Raw genomic sequence first — 14,370 nt, forward strand, 5'->3', positions numbered from 1 at the left:
TGAAGTCAAGGTAGACCACATCCACAGCCTTTCCCTCATCCACCCAGTGCGTCACTTCATCACAGAAGGAGATCAGGTTCATCAAGAAAGGCAACAAAAACTGTGCTGCCCAGTGAGCTGTGTGAGTGGAGTGTGGACAGGATCAGGCTGTGAAGCAAGGAAAGGCCTGAGACACAAGAAGTAGATGGGTTAACAACATGCTGGAGAACCATAATAATTTGATAGACTACTTAAGTAGTCTTAGCATGTACCTATTTTCTGGACTCCAAAGAGATGCTCTCCAGAGCTCTATTTTTTATGTATTCTAGCACTCAGAATACTTGGGCCTTGATATCAGCTGGGACATATTCCTACTGCAATAATAAAAAATGACTAATTAAGTGTGAAGGGTTATTTAAATACTGCATCAGTCTTGTGCTAGATGGCATAGCATTATACAGCCTCCCTATTCACTGTATGGCAATTAAAAAAAAAAAAGTCCCCTTTTTTTGGTTTTAGAAGTTTTCTTTTAATGTCTCCTTCTCTGTGCTGTTATCATAGGCCTTTCTACTGTATTTTCCATGTGAGTTCCAGATGTTAGCATAAGGCAAAAATCTATAATTATTATTCTGTATCTTAAGGACTGTGAAAGAAGAGACTGGTGTCGCATTACTGAGCTCAGGGGCTCTAAGCATTCTTGGCATTTTGTGTGTGCTGTTAGAGAAATGAAATATTAGAGTGGAGAATACTGTTTCCTGACACTTATTTTTTTAAATATTTACATGTTACATGCTTGTGTTCTATTGTATTCTCCCTTGATATGACAGATGTTGCAGAAATGCACTAGTAAATGCACTAGTTTCTTGTGTTCTTAATAACTGTTGTAATATTTGATACACTATAGGGAATCTTACAAACATTATGATCAATGTAAAAGCAGTTTGAATCCCAGCAGTCCTCTTTTTAAAGAAAAAAAATAAAAAGTTTTTAACCTTTCCTATCTAGCAGTCTTCCTCCTGAGCCCAGTTCTGCAAGTTGCTGAACGGCAGAACCTCCAAAGATTGAAATGGGAGTTAAAGGAACTAATCTCTGCCTATTCAGGCATCATTACAGTAACTGAAGTAACACAAATATAGGAAGGAATTGGTACAATTTATCAACTTCTGATAGGTAACTAAGACCAAGAGCATGCTCTTCTTTGTCCATTAAAAGATAGTTTTTATCAGAAACAACTTTTAATTGCACCTTTAAAGCAATAAATAAATATATTGTACAGACTAAATAAAACTAAGAATTTCTCTTACGTATATTCTGTCACATATATATTAAACATGCCAATATGTTAAGATTTTGTATATATTTAAAGAGCTACAAAACCAGACACTAAATCAGAGTAGCTGAAACTCTGAAGAAAGGTTCAATTTCTGCTTGAACCTGATAAATGAATACTTTTTCTGATTTAAGTATGAGGGGAAAAAAAAAAAAAAAAAAAAAAAAAGCACAGGAAGCCATGACCCCTTCGGGCATAGGTCTTTTCTTTCCATTTAAGATTTTGCATGAATTTTGGAAACACTGTTTCCAAAGAAGTACACATTTTATTAAAGCCCACCAGAGATTCTGCCAAATACCTTGCTTCCTGGCTACACTTGCTCCTCTGTTTTAACATCATTCCTTCACCAATGACTAATGGGATTTTGAGATGTACACTGATGTTTTTTGGGAAGTTCAATACCAATGCTAAATTTGTATTACACATTATTTGGTCTTCAAGCTCAGTCACTGACTACAGAAGGACATGTGAACATGCTTCACACAGTATGAGCTGATTTTAGTGGATATATTTCACTATATTTTTAAACATGGGTCTAAATTCAATGAAACATTAAAAAACACCCATTTGTTTAACTGGAATTTGAATTACTTATGTTTTTTATACAATTTATTAGATCTGTAAGTCTTTTCTGACAGAGCCCTAGTGCTAGAACCTGCATGTGATTGCAAGACACTTTAAAAATTGAGGTTTGGATAGGTACATGCTTAACAGCAAAAGCGTGATCTTACTGTTCTCAGTGGCTCATTAGGTATAAACAAGTCCAATATTTTCTCATTTAAAAATACTTTCCTTTATCAAGAAAATTAAGATAACACCTGGTTAAAAAAAAAAAAAAAAGATTGCTTGGACATGACTCAGGCACTAAAATCAGTGGGGGATTTCAATCAAGTTATTTTAATGTGAAGTGGATAGGCTTCTTCTATAGTCTGCCTTTCTAACTTCTAATGCTTTTCAAGCTACGCTTTACAAAGATCCATCTTAAATAAATGAATACATAAATAAATAAAATTAAATAGTAAAGAATATGTAGCAGCAATAACAAAAAATACACTACATCCATGCCAAATGCCAGATAAACAGCCAGATTCTGAAATAATTCAGTACATGGCAAAAAAAAACATGAATTACACATATTGACGTATTACAATTATTCCTAAATATAAAAAGCATTCATTTAGTGATAATTTTGAGTTATCCTTAAAAGCTTTACTCGTAAGTGCATTACTGTTTCTTTTGATTTAAATACAATCGCTTCTATAAGTAAAAGCCAATTATGTGAAAAATGCAAAGGGTAGATTTCATTTTCATTCATTCATTAAGAAGCACATATTATGTACGGCTATTTTAAAAGTCACTAACAAAATTGTTCAATTAATGCACCACATGACTAATAAGGTTGTAAGATTATGATTCAGTTAAACTTTTAATCTGCTTCCAAATGTACTTCTACTGACAGCAAATCACCTACTTGCATTCACTTTCTGGTGGGAGTGATTCTCTTATCTAGTTTTAGTGAACTGGTGGAAGTCCAATACATGGAGAACACCCTTGAATGTGTAGATGAGTCTGTCAAGGTCTTCACTGCTCGCACCTCAGTGCAGTAACTAAAAAATTACCTATACTTTTACTTGGAGGTTGTTTGATATGTATTAGCAGCACCTGTTTTCTGCAGAGGATTCTGCAGCATGCCATTAAAACAGCCTGGTAGAAATGGTAATGTCCAATTAAAAAAAAATAAATGCTATAATAAGTACAAATCTCTACATCATCATTGTCTTTAAATTCTTTTAAAAAGAATGCAAGATAACAGGTTTTCCAAAAGTAGAAGACACATTTCCTCCTATCACCTCTATATAATGCTTCCAGTTTTATGCCTAGGAAATTTCAGGAAATATTCTGTCTGTCAGAGGGCCCAGCCTTCTGGAATAATCCAAATTATGTTTCATTACAGAGAATCTTCTTGTTAAAACTACTCTCATTCGAGATTTTAAAACTGACAATTCAAAAGACTGGGCCTCACTCTCCTCCCAGTTACAGTAGAATAACCACATCAACTTCAATTATTTTATAATAGTGTGAAGATCAGGCACTTACTACTGTCCACTTGCTGCTATAGATGCAATAGAACACTGTGGGCATCAAGTTTGGCTTTCTTCTGTAGAAAATTATGTCTCTTTAATACTTTAATAATGAGATCTAACATAGCAAGAATCAAAGGGTCTTTTAAAAATTTCTTATTTGTTCTCCTTTGATTATTTTTTCTAATATACCCTCAAAACTTAAACCAAAATTTTAAATAATGAGATCAAAACTATTTAAATTCAAACCCAACTTGTCTAGACTATTGATTTATGCCTGCTGAAATCATACTAAATAATACAAGCTGAAGAGCCACAGCTTCGAGCCAAGTCTTTTGTATATTCATAAAAGCTTTATCAAGCCTCTGTTAAAAATTGCATTAAACATGATTTTTTTCTTAATGCATAAAATTATCTTATTAGTTTATACAGTTTTATATTATCTTAGAAGTTATCTTAATCCCTTATCACATTTCAGTTCTATACTAGTTATTCAGGTTTTATATTGTTACATTTTGAAAACTGTTTTCTCATGATAATAGACGATTTTGAGAAAACTCATAATCAAAGAAGGAAACACTACAGTAGCCAATTCTGCTAAAAAATAAATAATTTAGATTAAGATTATTGAACTACAGCTGGAAAATTTGTGATCTGAAACCAATTATAGGCAGGTGTATACAACTGTAGTGGTTGTATATCTTTTTTTATTATTATTATTTTTCAAATTCTAATGTTTAGTCATACTTTTGGATATGCTCTTCCTCAGTATATATTTTCACACAGTACAGAAAAGGGCCAGAGAAGTTTCTCCAAGATACCTTCTTAGGCTTTTGGTTTTCTTTCTTTTTTTTTTTTTTTTTTTTTTTTTTAACTGAATATTCTCTATCCAGAATCTTGTGCTGTTTCTCTGAATGCTTCAAGAAACTTGAAATAAAGGAGCCATGAATCTGAATTTTAACTTTCTAGTTAAAATAGGCAATCCTATTTAAGGAATATAAAATTTCAGTTACGGATTCTAGAAATCAGTCTCTGTATACTCCTGTCTATGTAACCGGCTTTGTGCAGCCTTCACCTAACAGAATGCTAAGGATTGCAGAAAAATTTTTATTACTTAAGAGAAAACAAGAACGTTAAATTTGTAAGTTGTCAGTAGTTTCCAAGACTGGATCTGTTGCAGGGACTCAATGATAACATAACTACGTATGTAGCATTAGTGCAGAAATTATGCTATGACAGTAATTAAAGAATTATCTGGAATAATTAAAACATAAAAACACAAAACAAACAACAACACAACAAGCCATAAGCATTCAGGACAACATGACTTTGGCTATAATCTGTTCTCAAAAACACCAAAGGATTTCCCATATTTTCAACAGAGGAAAGAAAAACAAACAAAAAAAAAAAAACACCAAAAAAACCACTTTCATCCATTTAGTGTAACCTTAGACCTTTACTGATTTTAGAAATAAGGCTTTATCCTTATTTGAGGAAAGAAATATGAGAAGCAGGAATTCTAGGAAGAAAAAAAAAATATATACACATATATATATATATAAAATATATATATATATATTAATACATATATATATAATATACATAAAATATATTAATATATAATATATATTATATATATATATATATATATACACACACACATGTATATCCCCAACCAAAAAACAAATGCCACCACCAAACCTAATGAGTGAGCAGTGAAAAGCTGAAAGAAGAATAGATCATTTGATGAGTCATACTCGAAGTAGAATCTGAGTCTTTAAACTCAGAGATGATCTGGAAATAAGGGAATTTTCTGAATAATGTGGTAAGTGGATCCTGGAATCTGTATACTAGAGAGACCTGATCCTGGAATCTGTATACTAGAGAGACCTAATTCCAGAAAAACATCTAGGAAAAGAAACAGATTTGTTTTTAATTACAAGGTCATAGTACAGTTGAGTTAATTGGAGTATTTCTGATTTATCTCTGGTGAGGATCTTGCCTAGCATCTCAAAGTTAAAAATACTCTTGGATGATACTGATGATTTTATAGCACTTCTTAACTTTCTAAGGATGTCTATGATCACATTCTTTTGTCGCTGAATCTTCAGCTGTTAGGTTTCTCTAGCTAGCTTGAGAAAGATATTGATGTGTTCAAGCAGTAGTAGAAATGGCACCTCTCCTCCTAAGGCTATCTCTGTGAATCTTAGTCCAATGGGTAGTTCTAAAGAAGTTCCAAAGATTTTAAACCAAATTAAAATGCGTAAGGTTTCTTAATACTAGTTAAATTACACTCTTCATTCCAATTCACTTGCATTTTTCAAATTTAGAACTAGAATATGTCTTCTATTTTTCCGAAGGCGTGTATTTTTGAATATTTAAATGCTTACACTAAACTTCAGAACTCCAGACAGGAGAGAGACTTCAAAACTTCATTGTAAGCAGATACTCATACCACCTGGGTATCTACTTGAAAAACCTAATTTGTAAAGTTGATCTCTTCCAGCTGTATCCCAATAAACAGGGACAAGACCCCTCGGGGGCTAGTTCAGAAAGCCTGGACAGGGCTCAGTTCACACTCTGAGTATTCCTCTGGAGGAATCACCGCTAACTGTTGCAGGCAGAGGTATATCCTTAAATACCATGGCCACCTGCTTCCTAGTGTTCCAGTCTCTTGCTACTACTTAATTTTGACATCTCTAGAATCAAGTTAGTATACAATTTAGAACATGCACAATTCACCATGTTTTTTTTTTTTTTTTTTTTTTTGAGACAGATTGCACATTTATTTCTAGTTACGAGAACAGCAATGAGCTTCCTAAAACATGTTTAGTGCACAGGAGAGCCCAGGTAACATCAGCTATACAGTGATCTACCTTAATTAAGTTCCTCGGAAGAATGTGCCTGCAAATTCCAACTTATAACGTCAACTTTTTTTTTTTAATCAAATAAATTTAAAAATGATTACCAAAGAAGTTCTCACCTGTCCAAAGAAACAACAAATACTGCTAAAATCTGCAGAGAAATTAGAAGAAACACACATTTTATCAGAATAGATACATTGAGATTAATAATGATTTTAAAGTTTATAGATTCATGCCCCTCGAGATCTCGTGTGAATTCTGAAATCCAATTTTATTATTATAACTGTAATAAAGTTTTATAAATGTTATAAAGAAGGTCTTTATTAAGAATGAAAGCAATCTGAACTATCTGGCCAAGTAATAAAAATGCATTTCTTTGTTGTGAAGTGTCAAGCAAGTAAGCCTTACCTGAAAACTGATCGATAAATCTTCCGTTTCCACTTGAGTGCACTCACTTTTTCTTCAGAGGGTAATCATTGTTTTAAATGGGTTTTCCATTAACATCAAACTTAACTGCTAGGAAAAAAAAAAAAAAAAAAAAGCAAACATTAAGCAAAAAGAGATAGAAACAGTCAAGAAACTTTAGTAATCACTAATGATATTACATTACAACTTTGCAATGTGTTTTGTTTCTCATTTATTACAATGGTCAACTGAAGTCTGGGCTTCCTCCAGCACTGCAAAAGGGATTGTCAAAGCAGTTTGCCCGTACTTATGCTGAGATAATCCTGAGTGGCAGATAGTCCATCATTTGAGAGACATACTTTGCAATGATACTATGATTCTGAAAAATATATTCTCGAGCAGTATTCTAGCCGTGTGCATTCAGAGTGGCTTCTGTGTACTTCCCCCAAACATTTCCGTCCTGAAAAGATTACAGCAGGTTTGCTGGAAGGTGAATCATTTGTCATACTTTCAACTGCTGATTATTCTGGATAAAAAAAAAATCAATTTTTTAAAGAAGTTTTTGTACATGCATAATTTAGAGAATTGTTTTTGCTGCATTTGATAGCTTTTGTTGCTGAACGTCTTAAAATTCCTTTTTTCACTCTGAGTATTGCTTTTGCAACTGAAGATCAATAATTACTTTCTCCCCATCATTGAAAAATAATGACATGTCCACATATTTGATCAGTGGCAAATGAGGCCTCTAGCTAAATTGCACCCCTTGGACGAGTGAGCCTGGATATAACAGGCAGATCATTTTGCTGTCAGACATGCCTGTGCAGTGAAGCAGACAGAAGGCAAACTATACTTTGTTGCTCATCACCACTTTATATAATGAATATAATAAACATGACTGAGGAGATAATTGGAGCATTTAAAGTAATAGGTGTGCTTACCTGTTTTGCTGGATAGCCATAGACTGAATTCTTAACATTAATAGCTTAACTACACCACATACAATTATGACTAGTTTCAGATTGTCCCTACAACACTTGGTGAATTTTAAAAATATCCTGAAATAGTTAAAAGCTATACTTAAACTACCTCTTTAATTCAAAATTTTGTTTTATTAATACTTACAGCTTAATACATATGAGATTTAAAGAATATATTGTGTCTGTCTGCTTTCCCCTCTCCCCAGATTATCTTATACTTCTATTTAAACACAGTGGATGAACAATATCTTTAAAGACTGTCATGCTACTCTTGGAGAGGACTTGTCCTAAAAGTATGCTTTCCCTGGTTAATATTTTGAGAAATACACTCTTTCCTTGTTTGCTCTTCTATGGCACAGGAAGCTGGAGAAACTCTGGTAACCTCTGGTATTACCGTCTGATAAATTAGTGCACTATATTTCTCTAAATTTCACACAGTGCTAAATGTTTCTGGCAGTACAAGGTGTATATTATGAATTAAGTTTAGTTTTTAAACTGCTTTTCCATTTGTATGGCAACTCTGAAGCACATTGGCTTTCAATCAGAGAACTCTTCCCTTCTCATGTCTTATTCCTTACATGTTAATTATTCTGCAAAGAAGAACATAATTAAAAAAAAAAAAAAAAAAAGGAAAAGAGAAATAAGAAATGGGGGGAAATAAAGCAGAATACTCTAAAAAAAAAAAAAAAAGGAATAGCATTTTCCAGCACTGTGGTGAATAAAATACACATTTCAACTAAATCAATTAGATTCCACTCCATGTAATTATCCTGAATGCAAACCCAACTTGAATTTAACTAACTACAGAAAGTATGCAGTTTGCCTGTTTAAAAAGACAGCTTTTATCACCAGCTAAAGGCAGTTCAATTAAAATTGGAGGCTTAACCACCCAGAAGCCTGCTGGCACAGTCTTGATGAGCTGTAATTCTAATTGGAAACTCTTCGCAGTTAGCACACAACAAAGAACCATAGCTGGTTTTAGAGTGATGCCCATATTCTTTGCAGATGTTACCTATATGGCACATCCAGAAGGGGGTTATGTGAAGTGCTCCATGGATGAGGGGGTGAAGAACGAATAAGCCTGGATCTACCTGAACTACAGAGCTGGTTCTTTTATGTCGGGTCATGATCTTCATTTTTCTAAAGCCTCCAATTTTATTTTTTTTCCAGATATTCTTACTTCATTATTTTGCTGACAAGTTAAGATCTATTCTGTATGTCCAAGAAAAGGCCAGAGAGGACTGATTATATGGTAGAGACCTTTTTACTAGGAGGGCTTCTTTTATTTAACCAAGAACTAGCTTAAAGCATGAAAGCCGTAGTAATGGTAACACAGTCAATTACATTTAAGTCTATTTGTGTATTTTAGAGCTTATATTAACTGATTCAGTGCAGTTGTAGGTGACAGAGTTGATGCAATTCATCGACACAACTGATTTCGATTATCTTTAAACAACATTTTAAAGATTATCAACTATTCGATTATCATTAAACAACATTTTTGTTAATCTTTGGTTTCCTTGGGACACGTTCATATATTCAGCAGTAACAAAGATAAGAGTACTTTATTACTTCTGTATGTGCTGTTTCCTCTGCATCTTTCAGCCCCTGAACTCAGCTTCAAAAGCCCTTATGCCCTTGCACTGTAAACTTCACAAGGCAGGACCTTCTTTGCCCCCGCCAAGGGCAGCAGATAACAGAGAAACACCAGACAGTTCCAGTTTTACCTCAGAAATGAACATAAGACACTGCTCTCAGTTCATTGACTCTTCAGTAATTTGAATGGAGATACAACTCTATTTCCTTATACCATTATTTGGGGCATTGAGCAGATCTTTATACTACTTGTAATTGTGATTCCCTAAATATGTTTATGACTGAAAAAGGTCTAATATTTAATAGAGCTGATAACTGTTTTTTTCAAATGTCAAACTCTTAATCAAAAAACACTTCAAAAAATCTCCAATAATTTCTTAAGATTGCATTTTTGCCCAGTTTCAATACTAAACACTAATGCCAGTAACCACAACTATTATAGAAAACATCATGGCATTTTTTATGGCTGGTGTTGATACTGTTTTTCGTTTATGTTCTACTGCAGTAGTACGTCTAAGATTCTAGTATTCTCAACACAGCATTTTTGCAAGCAGGATTTCCTTATTTATTGTTGGGAATTTCAGCTGAGAAAGACTGACTGTCGTGGTTTAACCTGGCCGGCAGCTAAACACCACAGCCGTTCGCTAACCCTCCCCCCTCCCTCTCTGGGACGGGGGAGAGAAATGGAAAGTGAAGCCCGTGAGCTGAGATAAAGACAGTTTAATAAGACAGGAAAATAATAATAATAACAATAATAATACAGTGGTGATAATAGTACTAATAGTAATACTGTGTACAAACAAGTGATGCACAATGCAATTGCTCACCACCCGCTGACCGATGCCCAGCCTAACCCCGAGCAGTCCGGCCCCCTCCCCCCGGCTAGCCACCCCTATATATTGTTTAGCATGCCGTCAGATGGTATGGAATACCCCTTTGGCTAGTTTGGGTCACCTGTCCTGGGTCTGTCCCCTCCCAGCTCTTGCTGCACCCCCAGCCTGCCTGTTGGCAGGACAGAGCAAAAGGCTGAGATGTCCTTGGCTTGGTATAAGCACTGCTCTGCAACAATTAAAACATCGGGGTGTTATCAGCACTCTTCTCATCCTAAGCCAAAATACAGCATTCCACCAGCTACTAGGAAGAAAATAACTCTGTTCTAACTGAAACCAGGACACTGACTCGGCTCAGAAGGAAACAAGTGATCTGGCAGGAGTCTAGGAATTTCAACACTGAAAAATAGGAAAAGTGGGAAGTTAAAGAGAAAGAGTTTAAGACAAAGAATAGACTGTAACAGAAAGGAGGAGGAATATGGAAATGGAATGGGAAAACTTCTCAAACAAAAGGGCTATTTCAGCTCTTTGCTGCAGATGAGATGTTAGTGCTTTGAACTCATTTCATTGAATCACCTTGAACATTTTTAGTAGATTTTGGGACACTTGGCAGAAGTCAAAAGGTTAAGTTTTCTACTATATTCCTTGAGTAATTTCACTGTTTTTTTTTTTTTTTTTTTTTTTTTAAGTCCACATTCATCTCAAAAGATTTTCTTTACATCAAAGGAAGAAGGACAAGTTAAAATTTTAACTGGTAACTTTTTAGTGTTATACCATTTTTTCTTGTAGGTGTGATCATGGTAGCTTTTTCAATCTCATCTTTGAAGAAGAACCTACTGATGTATTTTAGATCCTTTCAAGTCACCTAATTTAGTATCTTTAAAATCTTTACTTTTTTTTCTTCTTTTTTTCTTTTTTTTTTTTTTTTCTGAAAATAGAATGTACCTTGGAATTAGTGTTTCCTGTACAAAAGTATATTGAGGGTGTTTCAAATTTTAATTACATGTGATGCTCAAACTAATTGTGCTCTAACGCTACTACTAATATTTGTATAGGAATACATAAGGGGTTTTGTAGATTTTTCTATGGCAATGTCCCTCTGAAAGGGAGGTTATTTACAAATAACAAGAATTCTTAAAGGTATTTACATATTCATTCCCACAGCTGGTGTATATATGTTTGGGCTTTTTTCAGTTGCAGTATCTCACCTGGGCATATGTAAATCACACTTTATCACAGAACCACAGAACAGCTTGGGTTGCAAGGGACCTTAAAGTCCATCCAATTCCAACCCACCCACCATGGGTACGGATGCCAGCCACCCACTAGATTAGGTTACCCTGGGTCTCGTCCCACCTGGCCTTGAAAAACCTACAGGGATGGGCATCCACAGCGTCTCTGGGCAACTTGTTCCAGTGCCTCACCACCTTCTGAGTGAAGAATTTCTTCCTAACATCTAATTTAAATCTCCCCTCTTTTAGTTTAGAAACTCTTCTTAGAATACACTCCGTGTCAAGGGAGACTGTAAGAAGGAAGGGAAGGTCAGAGAGAAGATAACATGACCAGAAGAACTCCTGTTATTGTCAGATTGCTCTATCAAGTGCAACATCCGTGAAATGTTGCTGGTGAAAGAGTGGATAGAGCTCTGGCCTAACTTGTGCTCCAGATACATGGGCCACAATGTACGAAGGGTTCTGCCTAACTAATCTTTTTGTACACCTACCATCCTCTTCAACAACCCATGCACACATATAACCCATTTATTTGGGCTGCTGTTAGTAACAGCTGTACAGAATGACTACAGATATCCCCCTGACTTCAAGTGAAATTCCAATGTTACTTTGGAAAGATTCCTAAAACATAGACAATCCCTCAAAAGCACAGTATGTGGTGGGTCATTCATACTGATTTGTATCTCCTATATTCTCATAGCAAAGATAGTAGCTACTGGTAAGCTTTTTTCATAAAATGATGTAATAATGAACAGGATGCTGATCCTTCAAGATGTAGCTTTTAAGGAGTCCTGAAATACCAAACTAATGTCCCAGTGGGGAATGAATTCTTAATATAACAGCCTACCAATGTCAAGGAGAACATCATTGCGATAAGGTGGGTTTCTAACTGAATTACCAAGCCTCAGTAGTCACTAATCTGTCTTGGGGCAAGACTGCTAACAACATTAACAACTATGAAGTTAACCAATACAGTAATGAAAATCACATAGGCAGATAAGATTAGTTCTTGATTCTCATATGCTTAAAAATTTCCTTAATTTTAAGCAGGAGATTCCCAGTGAAGACAATCAGAATTTGAAGTTGACTAAAGAAATAGTTAATCTTAAAGGTTCTGTTGCGTCATGCTTGACCCTGAGTATGACAATTTTTTTAGCTCAAAAAGATAGAAATTTTTTTCAGGAATTGTAAGAGTTTATGCGTTTCTGTTGCTTACATTGCCAGTTTTTCCTCACATTTTAACTTTTTTTTTTTTTTTCATCCCATGGTAGTGTACAGGCACCAAAACCACTTAATGACTTGCGTTTCCCTCAATGTAAAATGTTCTCCAAAGAAATCTTGCTGTATCATGTGCAATTCTGAGATACATTCTTCTAATGGTAGCAAGGTCATTCTACTAAGATCTGTTCTGTAAACTATGTATGAAACTCTCTGGTTTTGTGCAGCTACTTTGTAGTATTATTTTTTATATTTTCCTTTTTTTCCTCGGTATAAAGCTGCCATTCTTTCTGTCATGCCTTTTTTTTTTTTTTGCTTGCTCTGTTTTTGGTAATAGGCTTAGGCTTCAATTTAGCAAAGTATGTGAGCTTAATTTCATTGCGGTGCACAATGGACACGTAACTTCCCTAGATAAAGCTCTCAGCTCTGAGCAAATTCTTTCCTCTTCTCAGCTTTGAACCTGCCTCACAGTTACAGACAAGGCACTCCTCTTTATCAATTTTATGGAAAAAAAATCTTTGAGATATGCATTTTTGTTGTTGCTATCGCTTACATGCTGTGGACTATGTCATAGCTGTTAAATATCTTGTAATGATTTGACCAACTCCATTTCAGCTTCTGTCTGAAATTTTCTCTAAATTATTGTTTCCACTCTTAGTATCATGTTGGATAAATTACTTAAGAATTTATCTACAGACATTGAAGGCTGTCAGTTGCTCAGCTAATCACATATTGAGCAATCTGTCACAAAATGGGGGCCACATCTGCTGCTTACCTAGTGCCTCAAGCAGAGAGATGGGTACTGCTAGTATGATCCAAAAGGAAACTGGGAGCCTGGGTATTAATAGAAAATGATAATTATAATCACTGTATCATAGCATTAATAGATATTTTTCATATTCTTAAATTAGGCATTGTTTAAAATAAAATTAAAAACCAGTAGGTTGTAACAAAAGTGTTTTCTTCACTTCTTTTAGCAAACATGCAGATGCTAACATTTTATTAACAGCAAACCATCCTGAAACACTTATGATTTATTAAAGAAAGAGAACAATTTCTGCCCCTCTGTAAGTAACCCCATATTGTTTAAAAAAACAATCCAAAGAAGGAAAGCCATGGCATAAGGCTACACATAACCTCTCTTTAAAATTATGAATATTTTAAATCTTATTTATATGTATAACTATGGATTTACTATTTTTTATCAGTAGAAATATAAGCATAGAAAGTCTATAGAAATAAAGAAGCAACCAGCTCCTGAGGCGTATTTGCATATTTTGCAACATTGCAATGCATATCTTAGCTTCTTCTATAATTGATTTCAATATATTTTGTTCTGAAGCTGCTACAGCAACATTAAAGTGTCAGACTTCAATTTATATGCCACTCTGTCCAAAACTGTAGCCCAGTTACAGAAGGGGAGGCAGTCACAACATGAGCTGTTTTTTATTTTGCTTGAAAACACCTTGCAAATAAACACTTTATGGCTATCACATCCTCATGTTAATTATGGATATGAAAACTCTTTAGACAAGAAAAGTATGAGATATGCAGACAAACACAGTACTCTTGAGGATGCTGAGTGTGCAGTATGGTCACTGATCTGTCACTGCTGATTTACCTTTGGATCACCTTAATGTTTCTGTAGCAGCAGGAAATATATCTTCCATGGGATGCTGTCAAGCTCAGAGATGTTGGTACCTTTCGAGTTTAATAACAACACGGTTTCTCATTCATCTAAAATACTGGAATTTAATCTGTAGCTTTCAAATAGTTGATGCAAATTTTTAAAAGCCCTACAGAAATTACCAGGTTTGTTACAAAGCTGTGGTACTTTGCAATCGTCACCATAAGTGCA

General features: G+C 34.7%; 2 long non-coding RNA genes across 7 annotated transcripts in view; both read right to left on the reverse strand.

The window, feature by feature from the left end:
* Positions 1-6,770, reverse strand: part of LOC137857886 (uncharacterized) — an 83,414-nt gene extending 76,644 nt beyond the window's left edge. Inside the window, exon 1 of the long non-coding RNA XR_011097351.1 lies at positions 6,663-6,770. This is a non-coding gene — a long non-coding RNA (uncharacterized lncRNA). The remainder of the gene's footprint in view (positions 1-6,662) is intronic.
* A 6,517-nt stretch (positions 6,771-13,287) lies between these two features.
* LOC137857888 (uncharacterized) overlaps positions 13,288-14,370 on the reverse strand; it is a 109,411-nt gene continuing 108,328 nt past the window's right edge. For all 6 annotated transcript variants that reach the window (XR_011097357.1, XR_011097356.1, XR_011097354.1 and 3 more), the window contains one exon: positions 13,288-13,346. This is a non-coding gene — a long non-coding RNA (uncharacterized lncRNA). The remainder of the gene's footprint in view (positions 13,347-14,370) is intronic.

Source organism: Anas acuta, chromosome 5 (genome assembly GCF_963932015.1).
Source record: "Anas acuta chromosome 5, bAnaAcu1.1, whole genome shotgun sequence".
Classification (NCBI taxonomy): domain Eukaryota; kingdom Metazoa; phylum Chordata; class Aves; order Anseriformes; family Anatidae; genus Anas; species Anas acuta.